Source organism: Cavia porcellus, unplaced genomic scaffold (assembly GCF_034190915.1).
Source record: "Cavia porcellus strain 051 isolate PalLab524CR breed Dunkin Hartley unplaced genomic scaffold, mCavPor4.1 scaffold_16, whole genome shotgun sequence".
Classification (NCBI taxonomy): Eukaryota; Metazoa; Chordata; class Mammalia; order Rodentia; family Caviidae; genus Cavia; species Cavia porcellus.
In genome coordinates this window covers 20,786,028-20,803,021 of record NW_026947499.1, presented here as the reverse complement: position 1 = coordinate 20,803,021, position 16,994 = coordinate 20,786,028, and the positions used below count along the sequence as shown (strand labels likewise).

The 16,994-nt window shown below is 40.2% G+C and overlaps 1 long non-coding RNA gene and 1 gene segment (V, D, J or C); one reads left to right on the top strand and one right to left on the bottom strand.

Annotated features, from left to right (window-relative positions):
* LOC111753989 (Ig lambda-1 chain V region S43-like) overlaps window positions 1-16,994 on the top strand; it is a 600,738-nt gene that overhangs the window by 567,316 nt on the left and 16,428 nt on the right.
* The window catches only part of LOC134470670 (uncharacterized), a 28,765-nt gene continuing 14,016 nt past the window's right edge, over window positions 2,246-16,994 (bottom strand). Inside the window, exon 2 of the long non-coding RNA XR_010039714.1 lies at window positions 2,246-2,612. This is a non-coding gene — a long non-coding RNA (uncharacterized LOC134470670). The remainder of the gene's footprint in view (window positions 2,613-16,994) is intronic.

Below are 16,994 nucleotides of genomic sequence, written 5' to 3'. Positions count from 1 at the left end.
TTCAGAACAAAGAGCTACCTTGCCATGATACAGGAAGCCCATATCATGAATCCCCAGATATCTGGTTGCTTCCCACAGTGCATGACAATTGGGAGCTAAGGGTTGGTTCCTGCCATTAGTACATGGAGAAGAGCCTACAGCCAGGACAGTTTGGTAAGTGTAAGTCCTTACTAATGACCCCATGAATGAGCTCCATCTATGCCATCACAGACACTTTGCTCATGAGCAAAGCCACATGTACTTTAGGGGAGACACTGACTGAAACCCATAGAATGAGGCATCAACTACCTGATCATTAAGATCCTTTTCTTCTGATGTTACCCTTTGATGAGCAGTACACAGGAACTATATATCTTCATGAACTGCACCACTACACAGTGAGTTTGAAAATAAATTTATATTCCACAGTAAAAAAATAAATGATATGAAGATAACAAGGGATACTATGGTAACCATTGCTGATTTCCTATTATCTTGGAGTCCTGTATCGGTTTCATTGTTTTATTTTGATTGGTTTTATTCTGTTTTGTTTTGTTTGATTTTATTACGTCAGGTGGTTTGGGCAGCTATTTTGAAGATAACAAGAGACATGATGGTAGCAACTGATGTTATATTATCTTGTTTTGAGTCCTGTGTCACTCTCACTGTTTTGTTTTGAATAGCTTTATTCTGTTTCAATTTGTTTGGCTTTATTCTCTTTAAAATAAAATTGTAAAAAACAAAATAAAAGAAATATTAATATTAGCCACCTAAAATCAGGGCCATATTTCTAACAACATAAGCTTAGATGATGTTTTATTGGAATCTGAGCTAGTAACCTTAAATGACTAAAAAGTGGCTTGTATCTTACATCAAAATCAGGTCCTTTAGATACAGAAATGTTGAGGTTACATTGCTACTTTTGTAGACTTTTTGCAAAACATTTTGTCAAATATACTAATTTTGCAACTGATAGGCTTTTATTTCAAACTCAAATCAGTTGTAAAAACTATGAACCACTTTTTCCAATGCAGTTGAAATGTAGAAACACAATATTTTACATTCAAATTAAATAGTGGAAATTTCCAGAGAGTCCTTGGTATTACTTAGCCCTATAAATCTAGTTTACCCACCATACATTTAATGTTATCCAAATACAAATAAATACCTCTGAGAAAATTATAGTGTCCAAATTGAGGTGTAGTTTAACATGTAATATGTGTCACATTTGAAAATCATAGCACAGGACAAGGGTACAAAATATATCATAATATGTTTCGTCAGTGTCACATGGAAATTGTATTTTATATGTCAGATTATAAAAATACATTATTAAAGTTGTTGTGTTTATTTTTCTTAATATGTATTTGTAGTCCATAGTGAATTGTTTTACATTTTATTTTTAATGTGGCTACTAGATATCAGAATTGCTGAGAAGACACATTCTTTCTACTTACCAATATCTATTCTCCATTTTGTTTCCTATTTACATAAGAGAATCAATGCAATATTTAAACTTGTGTGCCTCATTTATTTCATTTAAAATGTATTTCTAGAGGTGCAACCATTTATGTAAAAATGATTGATGCTTATCCTTCTTTATAGCAGAATAACACTCCCTATGTATATCCCACATTTTCTTTACCTGTTTATCTGTTGATGGATGTATGAGCTGTTTCCAAGATTTAGCTATTATAAATTGTGCTGCTAGAAACATGGATATCATTGTGATGTGATACCTTTAACTCTTTCAGAAAGATACCTAAAACGAGTATATCTGGGTTAAATGGAACCTCAAGTTTTAGTTTTTTCAGGAATCTCCATAATGATTTCCATTACCAATTTATACTCCCACCAACCATGAAGAAATGTTGCCTTTTCTCCACTGCCTCACTAGTAGTTGCTTCTGGTTGACTTCCCAGGGGTAACCATTCTTTCTAACACAAGATACACATAAGTATGAGAAATGACTAGATTGACTTAGGATGGTCAGCCACAGCATTGGATAAGGAAACAAACAGAGGGTGTCTGCATACTGGAGAGTGAAGGGTTCAGTCCAAGGTCTGGAGTACACTACAGTGCTCTGTGCAAGTCCATATCAGGAGGCCGAGGGGTCTGTGCTAGAAGGTTGAAGAGTCTACACGGGAAGGCTGAAGAGTCCAAGATGGCAGCTGGAGGGTCTGTGCTAAAAGCCTGGAGATGATGTCCCATTTGGAGGCAAAGACTGGAGCTCCTCCAAAGAACAGAAGCCCATCTGTCCTTCTCATTTCCCTTTTAAACCTTTCAGGCAATGAGCTGCCCTAGGGCAACTCCTCTGCATTCTAGAGTGTAGAATTGCTGAGCTAACTTAGTTAAGCTTCTAAAATATCTCAGACTGTCACAATCAATTAACCGCCATACAAACCGTAACAGCACATATCTTCCAAAACCTTTCAATACACTTGCCATTTCATGCACATCCGGTTTAATTACCATGACTCTGCATACACTGGAGGGCCAACCTGTTTGTCTAGATGATCCAAGCTCCCATGAACTATGTTATAACATGGGAAGGAGACCTGAGGACGCTGGAGGCATAAAATACTCTTGCAAACCATCTTCCATTCCACATCAGCGGTTTCTGCTTGTGCTGTCTGGGAGGAATAGAGAAGAATTCAGATTCAGTATGATGGTACACACAGTGCACCTGCAGACATTTTGCAGTGTCCTAGCACCTTCCACTACTGGTGCAGAAACGGCCAATGACATGACTTCATGTCTGGATTATGGTCCTATTTCTACCATCAGGACTCATCCAAATGTTACAGAGGCAGACTCATGAATTACTTGATATAAAATTAACCTGAACCATGAGTTCTTTAGGTATTTAAACGTGGTGAGAGTCTGTACCATTTCCACATTGCAATGTAATTCTTTTATTATGAATCTGTCTAGGATAGAGATAGGGAAATACTCTGAATTTTTCATCTGTATAAAGGCCCACCTAGGTAAATGGCTTAGCACTTCTTAGTTGTATGGTCTGTGCTGGGAACCACCACACTGAGCCCTGGGAGCTGGAACACACTGTGGACAAACTTAGAGGAGTGGATGTGACTGCTGCAAACACAGGCAAAAACTATAATTCACTGCTCTTGATATTTGCTGCTCTGGATTTTCGGGAACATTCTTTAGGTCTTCTTGCAGGAGACTCTAGGCAAGAAATTTGACTAATTCTAGGAATGGTTTAAAATGGCACTGTGGCAGTTACCCTCAAACTCCTTCCAGTAATTCTGGTGACTTAGAATCAACAGGACCCATGGTGGCTTCCTCTTCACTAGATACAAGGATGCTAAATATTCTCTATTGCCCAGGCAGGTCAGACCTGAGCACAGTCAATCAGATTGTTCTTTTGAAATGCACCCATGTTGCTTCTGATGGCTACATGTATTCACATAGGCTGACATTTTAGAATGTTGTTCTCCCTATTACTATTAAAAACCCATTTCTATTAGATTCTTCTGCCCTCTGCACAGAGCCCTTTGGGGAGGAGGTGTCCTTCCACCTGCACAAGCATCAACCAGTTGCTGAAAAGAATGATCTCCAGACCCCTCTGAGGACAGAGAAATAGGTGAGGAATAGTCTGGGGTGAAGATGTACAGAATCAACACATGAGAGCCATCTGCGTGCAGAGGAGGAGCTGGGCGGATCCGGAATGCCTGCAGAAGCCCCTTCCGTTGTCTGAAGGACTGAATATTTCTGCAAGCAGGGAGGGATTGCAGGTTCCTGAGGCACCTCAGCCTGTGGTGAGTGCCCAGCACAGTCTGCCCAAATCTCAGACTGTTCCGGACCCCCCAGGCTTCTGGGTGCAGTGAAGTGGAGCAGTGGGTTAGAGGCCACTACAGCCGCCTCCCCATCCCTCCCGGCTACACTTGGAAGTCTGCTGAGCTCCTGACGGATGGGCGGATCTGGAGTGCCTGCAGAAGTCCCTTCCTTTGTCTGGAGGACTGTGGATATCTCTGCAAGCAGGGAGGGATCACAGGCTCCTGAGGCACTGCGGCCTGTGGTGAGCACCCTAACCCGGCTGCAATTGAAGAGCTGTGGATCTTCCAAGGGGCAGGTGGGCGCACAGTGTCCCTGAGGCCCAGCTTGTCTGGAACTGCAGAGTTCTGAGCAGGCAGAGGAGGGCCACTGGTTCTGTAGGCCCAATGGCTTGGGGTAGCGTGGTGTCAGAGTCTCAGTAGCTCCAAACATAGAAGGGGATTTTCAACAGATCCGGAGGAAGCTTTCAAATAACACTTGAAACACAGAAATATAGAAAATGACAAAACAAAAGACCAAATTACAACCTCAAACCTCCAGCCCATCTCAGGAAACCCTAGGAGCGATGTATATAGAAGAAAATATATCCCATCCACCTCATATATTGGACATAATAGCTACTGAAGTTGACAAGCAACTCCAGGAAGCTTTAAAGAAATTCAAACTCAAAATAATCTCCCAGATAAAAGAAGAAATGATAAAAGAAATGAAAGAGATTCTAAATATATCTAAAGAAAACACAGAAAAAAAATTGGAGGAACTAAACAAAAAGATAGAATCCCTAGACGAGCAATATAAGAAACAAACAGAATACATAATGCAGATGCACAGAGATATACAGGAAATAAAAAACTCCACTGAAAGTTGTAAAAACCACCTTAATGAAAGTGAAGATAGAATTTCAGACCTTGAAGACATGATTGCAGCTAGTGAACAGGAAAGGAAAGATCTTTTGAAAATAACAAGGAATCAGGAAACAATAATTCAACAACTGCAAGACGATGCAAAGAAGAATAACATAAGAATGATAGGGATTAATGAAAGAGAGGGAGACAACATAAAGGATGTCAAGAGGATATTTAGAGAAGTAATAGCTGAAAATTTCCCAAGCATGAGATCAGAAACCGACATCAGGATCAGTGAAGCATATAGAACTCCAAACAGTCATAACCAAAATAAAACTACACCCAGACATATAATAATCACCATCCCAGAAATCCAACATAAGAATAGATTATTAAAAGCTGTCAGAGAGAAAAGACAGATCACTGGGGCTGGAGGTTTAGCTCAGCGGCATAAGAGCCCGCCTTGCAAGCAGGCAGTCGTGAGTTCGATCCCCGGTACCGATAAAAAGGAAAAAGACAAAAAAAAAAAAAAAAAAAAAAAAAAAAGAAAAGACAGATCACTTATAAAGGAAAACCTATCAGAATCACAGCAGACTTCTCAGCACAAACGATAAAGTCAAGAAGAGCATGGAGTGAAATATTCCAGATCCTAAAGCAAAATGATTTCCAACCAAGACTGATATATCCTGCAAAACTATCATTCAAAATAGATGGTGCAATACTATACTTCCATGACAAAGAACAGCTGAAGAACTTCATGAACACCAAACCGACCCTGCAAAAAATATTGAAAGACAGTTTAGATACACAAAGGAAACAACCACTAAGCAAAGCAAATAATTAAACAGAACAGAAAGATAAAGATGCAACAGCAGAGAGATAACATTCCTACAATTAACCAGCATTTAACAGTAATAACCATTAATGTAAATGGTCTCAATGCACCAATCAAAAGAAACAGACTAGCAGAATGGATCAAGAAACAAAATCCAACCATATGCTGTTTACAGGAAACCCATCTAACCCAGAAGGATACTCACAGACTGAAAGTCAAAGGATGGAAAACAATCCTTCATGCAGCAGGAATCCAAAAAAAGGCAGGAGTAGCCATTCTGTTTGCAGACAATGTGAACTTTAAACCAACAATGACCATAAAGGACATACTCGTAAGGGGAAAACTCCAAGAGGAAGAGATAACTATCTTGAATATATACGCACCAAACTCCAGAGCACCCAGTTATATAAAACATTTATTAACAGAAATGAAAACTCAAATTATCAGTAACACAATTGTAACAGGAGACCTTAATACGCCACTGACACCAAGGGACAGATCAACCAGACAGAAAATGAGCAAAGAAATAACAGAACTGAATCACACCTGTGAACAAATGGGTTTGATAGACATATACAGAATGTTCCACCCAACAACATCAGAATACCCATTCTTCTCAGCAGTACATGGATCATTTTCTAAAATAGACCATATATTAGCTCACAGAACATATTTAAACAAGTGCAAAAGAGCTGAAATCATCCCTTGCATGTTATCGGATCATAGCGCTCTGAAATTAGAAATTAATGATAAAAGATACTGTGAAAATCCCACAAACACATGGAAACTGAATAACACACTCTTGAGTAATCAGTGGGTCACAGAAGAAATTAAAGAAGAAATCAAACAATACCTAAAAGAAAATGAAAATACAGATACAACTTACCGGAATCTGTGGGATGCAATGAAAGCCGTCCTGAGAGGAAAATTTATTGCACTGAGTTCCCACATCAGGAAAACAGAACGAATACAAATAAATAACTTGATGCTACACCTCAAACAGCTAGAAAAACAAGAGCAAGTCAAGCCCAAAGCCAAAAGAAGAGAGGAAATTATAAAAATCAGAGCAGAAATCAATGCAATAGAGACTAAGAAAACAATCCAAAGGATCAACAAATCAAAGAGTTGGTTCTTTGGAAGAATAAATAAAATCGATAAGCCCCTAGCCAACCTTATTAAAAAAAGGGAAGAAAAAGCTCAAATTCATGCAATAAGAAATGAAAAAGGAGAAGTCACTACAGACCCAATAGAAATACAGAAGATCATCAACACCTATTTCGAAAACCTCTACTCTCAAAAGTTTGATAACACAGAAGAAATAGACAGATTCTTAGAAGCATATGAAGTGCCAAAGCTAGATCAAGAGGATGTAAAACTGTTGAATAACCCAATCTCTGTTACTGAAATTGAAAATGTAATTAAGTCCTTACCCACCAAGAAGAGCCCAGGCCCAGATGGATTCACTGCAGAATTCTACAAGAAATACAAAGAAGACCTAATGCCGACACTCCTCAAACTATTCAATGAAATTGAAAGGGAAGCAATCCTTCCTAAGTCATTCCTGGAAGCAAATATTACTCTAGTACCAAAACCTGAGAAAGACCCAACTAAAAAAGAGAACTATAGACCGATCTCCCTAATGAACACAGATGCAAAAATCCTCAATAAAATATTGGCAAATAGGATCCAGCAAATCATCAAGAAGATTATACACCATGACCAAGTGGGATTCATCCCAGGAATGCAAGGATGGTTCAACATATGCAAATCAATAAATGTAATCCACCATATCAATAAAGCCAAAAATAAGAATCACATGATCATTTCTATAGATGCAGAAAAAGCCTTTGATAAGGTCCAACATTTATTCATGATAAAAACTTTACAGAAAATTGGAATAGATGGTCTTTACCTCAATATAATAAAGGCCATTTATGACAAACCAACAGCCAGCATCATACTAAATGGCCAAAAATTGAAAGCCTTTACTTTAAAATCAGGCACAAGACAAGGATGTCCTTTATCACCACTCCTATTTAATATAGTACTGGAAGTACTAGCCAGAGCAATTAGGCAAGAAAGAGAAATAAAAGGGGTAAAGATAGGAAAAGAAGAAGTTAAGTTGTCATTGTTTGCAGATGACATGATACTCTACATAGAAGACCCCCTAAGCTCCATTGAAAGACTCTTAGATACAATAAATAAATTCAGTAATGTGGCTGGATACAAAATCAATACTCAGAAATCAATAGCATTCCTATACTCAAACAAAAAAATCACAGAGAGGGAAATAAGAGAAACTGGACTATTCACATTAGCAAGCAAAAAAATGAAATATTTAGGAATTACTCTTACGAAAGAAGTGAAAGACTTATACAGTGAAAACTATAATACACTGAAAAAGGAAATTGAAGATGATCTCAGAAAATGGAAAGACATCCCTTGCTCATGGATAGGAAGAACAAACATTGTGAAGATGGCCATTCTCCCAAAACTCTTATACAGATTCAATGCAATCCCAATAGAAATACCATCAACATACCTTATAGATCTAGAGAAATCACTCCTAAATTTCATCTGGAACCAGAAGAGACCTAGAATCGCAAAGGCAATTCTAAGCAGCAAAGGCAAAGCAGGAGGCATCACAATCCCTGACTTGAAATTATACTACAAAGCAACAGTAGTAAAATCAACATGGTATTGGAATCAAAACAGAGGCGAAGATCAATGGAATAGATTAGAAGATACAACCACAACTACAAACACACTCAACCACCTTATCTTTGATAAAGGAGCCAAGCAGGTTCACTGGAAGAACGACAGTCTCTTTAATAAATGGTGCTGGAAAAACTAGCTCTCCATTTGCCAAAAACTAAAGCTAGACCCATGTCTATCACCATGTACTAAATTAAAATCTAAATGGGTCAAACATCTGAATATTAAAACAGAAACACTAAATCTATTGGAAGACAAATTGGGTAGAAACCTTGAAGACATAGGAGTAGGTAGAGAATTCATGAACAGGACTCAAACCGCACGGGAAATACTTCCCAGAATCAATAACTGGGACCACTTCTTATTAAAAAGTTTCTGCATGTCAAAAGAAATCTCCAGCATAGTGAAAAGAAAACCCACAAACTGGGAAAAGATTTTAGTGAACTCTCTCTCAGACAAGGGACTCTTGTCTAAAACATAAAGAATTATATGAATAAAGAATTAAAAAAACTCAGACCTCCAAAATTCAAAGATCCAATCCAAAAATGGGCATCTGAGATGAATACGCAATTCTCAGATGAAGAAATGCAAATGGCAAATAAATACATGCAAAAATGCTCACCATCATTGGTCATTAGAGAAATGCAAATTAAAACCACACTGAGATACCATCTCACTCCTGAAAGAATGGCCAGGATCAAGAAAACCAACAACAACAAATGCTGGAGAGGCTGTGGGGAAAAAGGAACTCTCCTGCACTGTTGGTGGGAGTGTAGACTGGTACAGCCTTTGTGGAAGTCTGTCTGGAGGTTTCTCAAAAAGTTGGGATTGGAAATCCCATTTATTCCAGCTATTCCACTTCTAGGCATATTCCCAGAAGAACTGAAAGCATCATACCACAGTGATTTATGTGCACCTATGTTTATAGCAGCACGATTTGTAATCGCCAGATCTTGGAAACAACCCAAGTGTCCATCAACTGAGGAGTGGATAAAAAATTGTGGTATTTCTATACAATGGAGTATTATTCAGCTATAAAGAAGGATCACATTGAGATATTTATCAATAAATGGGCGCAGCTTGAGACCATACTCATAAGTGAAATAAATCAATCTCGCATGTGTGAATACCGAATAGTTTCCCTAATGTAAGTAATGATTCAAATATATAAAAATATGTGGCAATCATGATTCCCCATTATGTGGCCTTGAAGCCTTATAAAATTTTCACTTATTAATTAGAAAGGCTTTATTCTGGGCTTCTTGATATGGAAATATTTGAAGCTATAGTATATGAAGTTTTATCCAAATATTTCAAGGAAAAAGACAGACACTATGGTAACTACTATTCTTTAAAAAAATTATTTAGTTATTTCTTATGTTTATTTTAATTAAGGGAAAAATTTAAAAAATTAGGATATATAATAGTAACTCTTTTCGATTTCCTATTAACTTGTTTTGAAGTCCTGTAATACTCCCACGATCTTGTTTTGACTGATTAGACTCTGTTCCATTCTGTGTGATAGTATCAAGTCTGAGGGTATAGGCAACTACTTTGAAGGCAATAAGACTCACTAAAATGCCCATTCTGGTTTGACTATTGTCTCCTTTGGAGGTCCTGTAATGTTTACAATGCCTAAGTTTTATTGGTCTTGTTCTATACTGTTTTGTCCAACTTTATAATATCTAATGAGATAGACAAATCTTTTTAAGGAAACAAGAGACAACGTTGATAACCATTGTTAATAACCTTGTACTCTGTTCTACATCATGTGCTATGTCTATCCTTGGTTTTGACTGACAGCTTTGTTCTGCCATATTTGACTTTATTCTCTCCCCCGCCCCAAAAAAGTAATAAGAACTAAGGAGTAATAAAATCCAAAATGTGTATATTTTGTTGTAAAAAAGAGGGGAAGGGAAAAAAAAGAGCTCTAACGGATATAACAGCAAGTGTGTATAGGGGTGTTAAATAGCTGACTATATTAATGTTTTTGGATCATTGAACACAGCTGTTTGCAGTCTCTCTGTTTGAATGTCTCCTTTGTATTCTTTGATACTGTGATTTGAGCAACTATTTCCAAGATGATAATATGTAATCTATTAACAGGTGATTTCTTACTGTTATGTTTTTTTTTTTTGTAGTTCTGTATTATACGTAACCTTACACTACTTTGTTTTGTTTTGTGTTTTTCTCTTTTTCCTCTTAAATAAAAAAAAAAAAAGAATCAACTCATGAAAGAGAACCCCTAGGTCTGCAGGGCTGCTCTTCTCCTCTTGGTATTCTGGGGACAGAGTCCTTCCCTGGAAACCATGAAGCAGCAGCTCTGAGTTCAGGATAATTTGCATAACATTCAGGTCTCTCCAGCAAGGGGGTGAGGGGCTAGAAGGAAGCAAGCCTAGCTTGCTTCTCCACTGAATGCCTTGGCCCTTGGCCTCATCTCACTGCAAAGGTTCCATCCCAAGGGTCCCATTTACTTACACAGCCCAGGGCACCTGATGAGCTTGGCACCAATTCTGAGCTAAACACACTCTTCCAGGCTGAGCAGGAAACTGTTGCAGAATTGGGGCTGTGGAGCTGAGTCCTTACATTGTGCTAGATGACTCGTGTGAGCCTGAGAGCCTGCAGGTTCCAGCAAGAAGGGATAGACTTGCTCATGTGTTCAAAGGCACCATCCTCAAGCCGAGATCATCTGACACCCAGGCTAAGATTGATAGTGGATCTCCTTTAGAGACAGATTATCTCTGGGACTCATCTAGACCAGGTTGGGGGCAGTTCCTGGAATGTTCCTTTATCAACGATTCCACCTATCCTTTTCTTTCCTTGAGTCTCTGTGTATTCCTTCAGATTTCCATAGCCATCCTTAGTCTCAATATCCTCATTATAGTCATGTTACATACTTTAAAGATAAACCAGTAACAACCATATATCTCAGTACTGCCACAAGCCGGACCCCTGTACTGATCATCTATGATGACAGAAACAGAATTTCAGGGATTCCTAACCAATACTTTGAGTCCAGCTTGGGAAACAGGAGCATGGACCTCAGAAAAGGCTGATTGTTGATGGTCATTGGAGGAGCTTTCAATGATTCACAGTGACACAGACACATGGGGATATGGAGGAAGGACCTCCCTGACCAAGACTGACTCACTTTTTCCTGTCCTCTAAGCAAAGACCATGACCTTGGACTCCACCTACTTTGTTGGTCTGTCCTACAGACCAAGTTATAGGATAAAGTGTCCAGATATCCACAGAATGGTTCTTTCATAGCATTAGTGGTATTTTTAATTCAAAGTCTTGTCATTTAGATCTCTGTCCTGTAGACACTGGTTAGTGGGGGTAGGGGGAGTCCTCTAGCAAGCCTGTTTCCTGCATCTTCCACAAAGGACAATTAAATAACAATCAACTGACAATTATAAGTAGATTTTTAGACGTTTGATTTACATTTTATGCTAATGTACCACAAGCTGTTAATAGACAATATCTTATGCCCCAGATCCACAAGACCTAAGTGCTAATTCAATAATTCTTTCAGGGAAGAAAGTTCATGATGTACCTGCTCCAGTTACTTCTAATCTACACTATCTTGCCCTTAAGACTTCTGATCTGCATCAGATAGTACTGGCAACCAGTTTTTTTTTCCAGGAGCCCATCAAACCCAGGTATGGTGCATCAGCGCCCCCTCCAGGCACCATTTAAAACTAAAAAGGAGGAGCTGCCTGCATTCAGGCCCAAATTTTGAGCTGAAGATTTTCTCAGTGTTGTTCCAGACTGGGTTCCTCCCACTGTACCCAAAGCAGGTGATTATTATGGGTTAGAATCTCTGTGGTCCTAATGTTATCTCTTTCTCCCTCAGTCCCTGTCTTTCCCTGTGAAATGCACTCCCCAAATGCTGTGCTCTCAGGGAGGAACCACCCACAGGAGACACTAGAGAGCCAGACAGGAGCCACAGACCACAGCTTAAGTTTCTGGCTACCTGGTGCAGGGGAGGAACCAGCAATCATATTCTCATGTCTTCTCTCCCTGGAAAATGAAAGGAAGAGCCAAAGGGCTGGGCTCAACCCACTTGTGCCTCACCTGCCCCTACCCAGCAGCACCATCCTGGAGGCTCCTAGTTGTGCTCAGTAGCTGTCAATGAACCCATTTTATTACCTAGAGAATCTCCTTCATTATCCCTATCTGAACATAGGAATACTTCACATGGGAGAAAATCTGACTTTGAACTTGAACTTGGTATCCACAGGTTCAGATTTCCCTCCTCACACACTGTCTTCCCTAAGGGGATAGGCTAAGGTCTCCCCACACAAATGATAAGGCTTCTTCCTTCTCTAATGCAAAGATAGCTCCAGAGCCACCTTTGCAGGGAGCCACCCCAGCCTCCATTTATAACCTGACCTGTCGGCCCCTTTCTGCCTCATTGTTCTACTCATTATGTCCTTGTCCACTACATAGTTCTTTCACTAACATTATTTTTGTTTAACTTATCCATATACATTTCTATTTTCTTAAATACATTTCTATTTTCTTAGGAATTTATTTTATTCCAAAAACATTTGCATGGAAAAAAAAGGCATGAGTAGATGGAGGCTAATTTTTCTCTTTCTTGTATTTAATAATTCCTTGCAAGACTTGGGACTTTGTCAGTATCTGTTCCACCATCCCTATCATCTTTGCCTTTTTTTTTGTTGTTGTTGACTTAAGGCAACAACTGCATGTGCAGTTCCAAACATGACACTGTATTTCAGATAGGAAATGAAACAAAATAATATTTTCCTTTGCTCCTCAAGAGCAAAAGTTCCCTTAGAAGAAACCCAGCAAACAAGAGTCCCAGCATACAAAAGTCCCCCATGGTCTTTCACTGGGTCCTGGTTGTCTGGGACCTGGGAAGTCTGTCTGGCTTATGACAAACAGATATGAAAATACACAGGGACAGCCTGTTGGCATAGTCTTTCGGCTCTGCAAACTATGTCATAGTCTCACCCACAAGATGAAAGCCTGCTGAGTTCATGCTGAATTCCTAGGATGGAATGAGGTGTAGACTGCAGTGATCTGGGTAAATATTAGTAGCAAATGGTCTCTTTTTTGTGTCTATTGCCAGAGCCACCACTGCCCAACGTGTACTTGTGCCCCCTGCACTTGGTGCCATGGAGAGTCAGTCTCTGAGTTCTAAGTCACCCAGCACAGAGTCCTGGGGACATTTTCATGCATGCTGATCACCTTACAGAAAGGTTTAGAGACACCTCACGTAGGCCTTGACTTCTCCTCCAAGTGACCAGTTTCCTGTGTAATACAAGCCCCTCCTGCCTGATCATGAGACAGGCAGAGGCCACAGGAAGAAGAGGGATTCCTTACTCTAAGGACAACAGGCCAGGAATCAAGGAAATATGGAACCAAGAAACAGGTTCTTAATCTACACCTGGACCAAGGACACTACTGGGCCTCCAGCAGCCAACATGAAATGGCCACCAGGAGACAGCAGAGAGCCATCTGGCTAAGTCCCCTGGGGGAGTGATGGGCATCTAACATGCCTGAGGAAATTTCAAAGTGCTGGTGAGCACAACCTGGAGCAAAGGGTGTCATCTTTCTACAGCATTATCATTGATGCTTACTTACAAATTCTTTGATGTCTGTCTCTCAGATCAGTCTCACAGCTTGCACTTTTGTCAAGTAGGTGCAGAGGAAATCCATTCTCCCCACCCACTACCTCCTCCTTTCCCCAGCTCTTTCCCATACAGCTAAATTTGATAACTGTCAGTCGCTTTTCAACCCTCAGATCCCACTTCTGCTGTGTGATTATATACACAGAAGAGGATTAGTGACCATGACATGTGACCTGGAGAAAAAGCTGGCATTTTTCTACTGTATCTTCTCCATATTGATGTAAATATTTTTTGGTCTGCGTGTCTCTCCAATCTGGCCTTGTACAATTGGTCTATTACCCTGATAGTAGTCTGGTGCTTTATTTTCCCTTAGATCAGTCATGGTGACCCTTTTAGAGACTGAGTGTCAAAATGCAACCTAAAACCCATGTAGTTATGGTAAAGTGCCAACACTGCAATTAGATCTGAATACTTTTTAGTTTAGAAGAAAGCAATTCAAACATTAAGATCTTTGTCTTAAAAGAAAGCCAGCACACATGCTATAGGTTTGCTACCACTTGCCCTAGAGCAGCTGAAGTTCTACAGCTTTTATACAGAATTGAGCATGAGATGTAGAACCTGCCCAGAGCTGCACAGCCCCTATGTTCTGCATGTGGAGCTCAAAACAAAGAAACAAAGTTATAGCACCTTACTAGATCACTAAAGTTTTCATTTACACTTATCTGAGGATTTTATTCCTGAAATACAGCCCAAGAGCTGAAATCTAGGGCAAGATCCCACAGTTAGTTAAGCCTCTACCTCATCAGTAGAGAGATTTATATAATGCAGTCAAATTCAACTCCTCTAAACTCTGCATGGACAGGTGAGCCCAGCAGTGAGACCTAGAAACAGTCTGGAGTAGAGATGTCACCCGATGGGACCAGCAGTTGAGGAAGCACTTCAAAGAATGAGGCTAGGTTTCCCATCTCTGTGTCCCTGCCACTGAATCCAGCTCTGGAAACCACAAAATTCACTCAGCAAGAGCCTTGAGCTCAAGCTGATTTACATAATGGGAAGCTTTCACCAGTAAGGAGACAGATAAAAGGAGGGGTCAAAGGAAGTCAGCACAGCCCGGATCTGGAGAAGCAGCTTCAGGGACACCTGCACCATGGCCTGGATGCCCCTCTTCCTCAGCCTCCCTTGCTCACTGCACAGGTGGTGCCCCAGGCACCCCACCCAGCCCAGAGCTCTGGGAATGGCCTTGCCCTGCCCATGTGAACAGGATGCTTGGAAACTTGCTACAGGATGGAGCCTACAGGACCGACAGGAGCAGACAGCCAGGATGACCTGTGGGGAAAACAACACTGGAAGCCAAAATGTACAACAGAAGCCAGGTCAGGCCACTTTGCTGTGATACCAAGTCCTCGAGAATCTCTGATTCTCTAGCTCCAACTTGGAATATGGTCACCATGGCCATCAGTGGGACCCAGGTGAAGGAGGAAGCTATCACTTTCAGGTGTGGGATAGCACTGATGGAGCTCAGTGACACAGACACATGGGGAACTGAGACACAAACAACCCCGGCTCCCATGGCTACCCCCTGTCTGGTCACACTGATGAGAGAAAGCCTGCTGCAGGGAAGGGTTTCTAGTCTTGGTCCTGCCTTCACATCCCTGAGAGAGTATCCTGGATCTCTTCAGGCTCCGTTGCTTCCACCGCAACCTCAACAGCTCTGCGAAACACAAAAAGCCTGTTAACCACCTAACACTAAGTTTCCACCATTTCCCAGCAGCACACAGGTTAGCAGTAGAGCCTTTACTATGCAGGCCTTTGTGGGATATAGTGCAGATCGAAACTGTAGCAGGAACTCCACAGAAAAGGATTTATACAATTTTCTTTGGACCCTGGTTAGTTCTTGGGAGAAGGTTATTATTAAGAAAAATGTCTGGCCCCTCCCCTGCTCTGGTTTCTTGTTTTGTAATATGATCGCTCCCTCTCACATGGGCTCCTGCCATGCAGCCATCTGCCATGAGGTGATGCAGACAAGGCAGGCAATCCTCACCAGAGAAGACATCACACTGTTTTGAACTTTCAGCCTCCAAAATAGTGAGCTAAAGAAATTGCTTTTCTTTATCAAATACCTAAAGTATCTCACTCAGGTATTTCGCTATAGTTACAAAAAGCAGACTAATATACTCCCTAGTAAGCTTTCTGCAGGTTGACTCTATCTCAGAGCATGCTTCCAGGGAAACCCACCTGTTTTCTAGTCATTTATCATACACCTCCTTAATTTACAGAGAAAACACCAAGAAGGTTTGAGCAGACCTTATCAGGAGTCCCTTTATGTAAACATATATTTCAAAACGTTTAAGAAAATTATGATATCTATAATCTTAATGAAACTTTACCAGTATAATATCTCTTGAGAAGATGCTTTCATCTTAATCTGTGCTTTTAAGTATATTTTTGCTCCAAAACCTGAGACTATCAATTCGCATGATTCTGCTTATGAGAACAGCCTTGCCACATCATCTGATTAGCTAAGCTAGTTCATGCTGTCAAACCTAGCAGTCTATTCAGCTGTCTGGCTCCAGTTGTCAATACACATAAACATATTAACAGGCATTTTGAGGAATACCATAAATTGCTGGCCATTAGAAAATGTGTCTGGTGACGTCAGCAAAGGCAGTCAATGTGAAACTGATCCTGGCTTCTGTAATCATTTACTTTTATAATTTTTTTTAAAAAAGGAGCTTGATGGGCTGTGTCATTATTTAGTTTGCAATGTACAGTGCAACAGCTACTGTTATATATCATGTATATTTAGAAGAATTGCGAGCATTTCAAGTGATGTGCTTCAAAGAATAATAAAATAAAAACCAAGTGTACAGCAGAGGATACAGAACACTTTCCTAACAAGGATGAGACCCTGGATCCAATCCTAATAAATGTGATAGGAGACCATCCTATCACAGGGACACTGTGAGTCCCTGATGAGGACAGTTCTGGTTGCTGCAGTGATTGCCAAAGATTTCTGGCTGCTGTAAAGTCATCACCTGCTACAGCAGGGCCTCTTAGTCTCTATTGGCTCATGACAGGAGTGTATCCCTCCTGTGTATGTATGCAAGATATCAGAAAGGACCTGGGAAACAGACTTGTGCCATGCAAATATAAACCCACCTGCTCAGGTGAGGCAGGTGCTGGTGGGTGTTAGTCATACCCATTCTAACAGTCTCAGTTTAC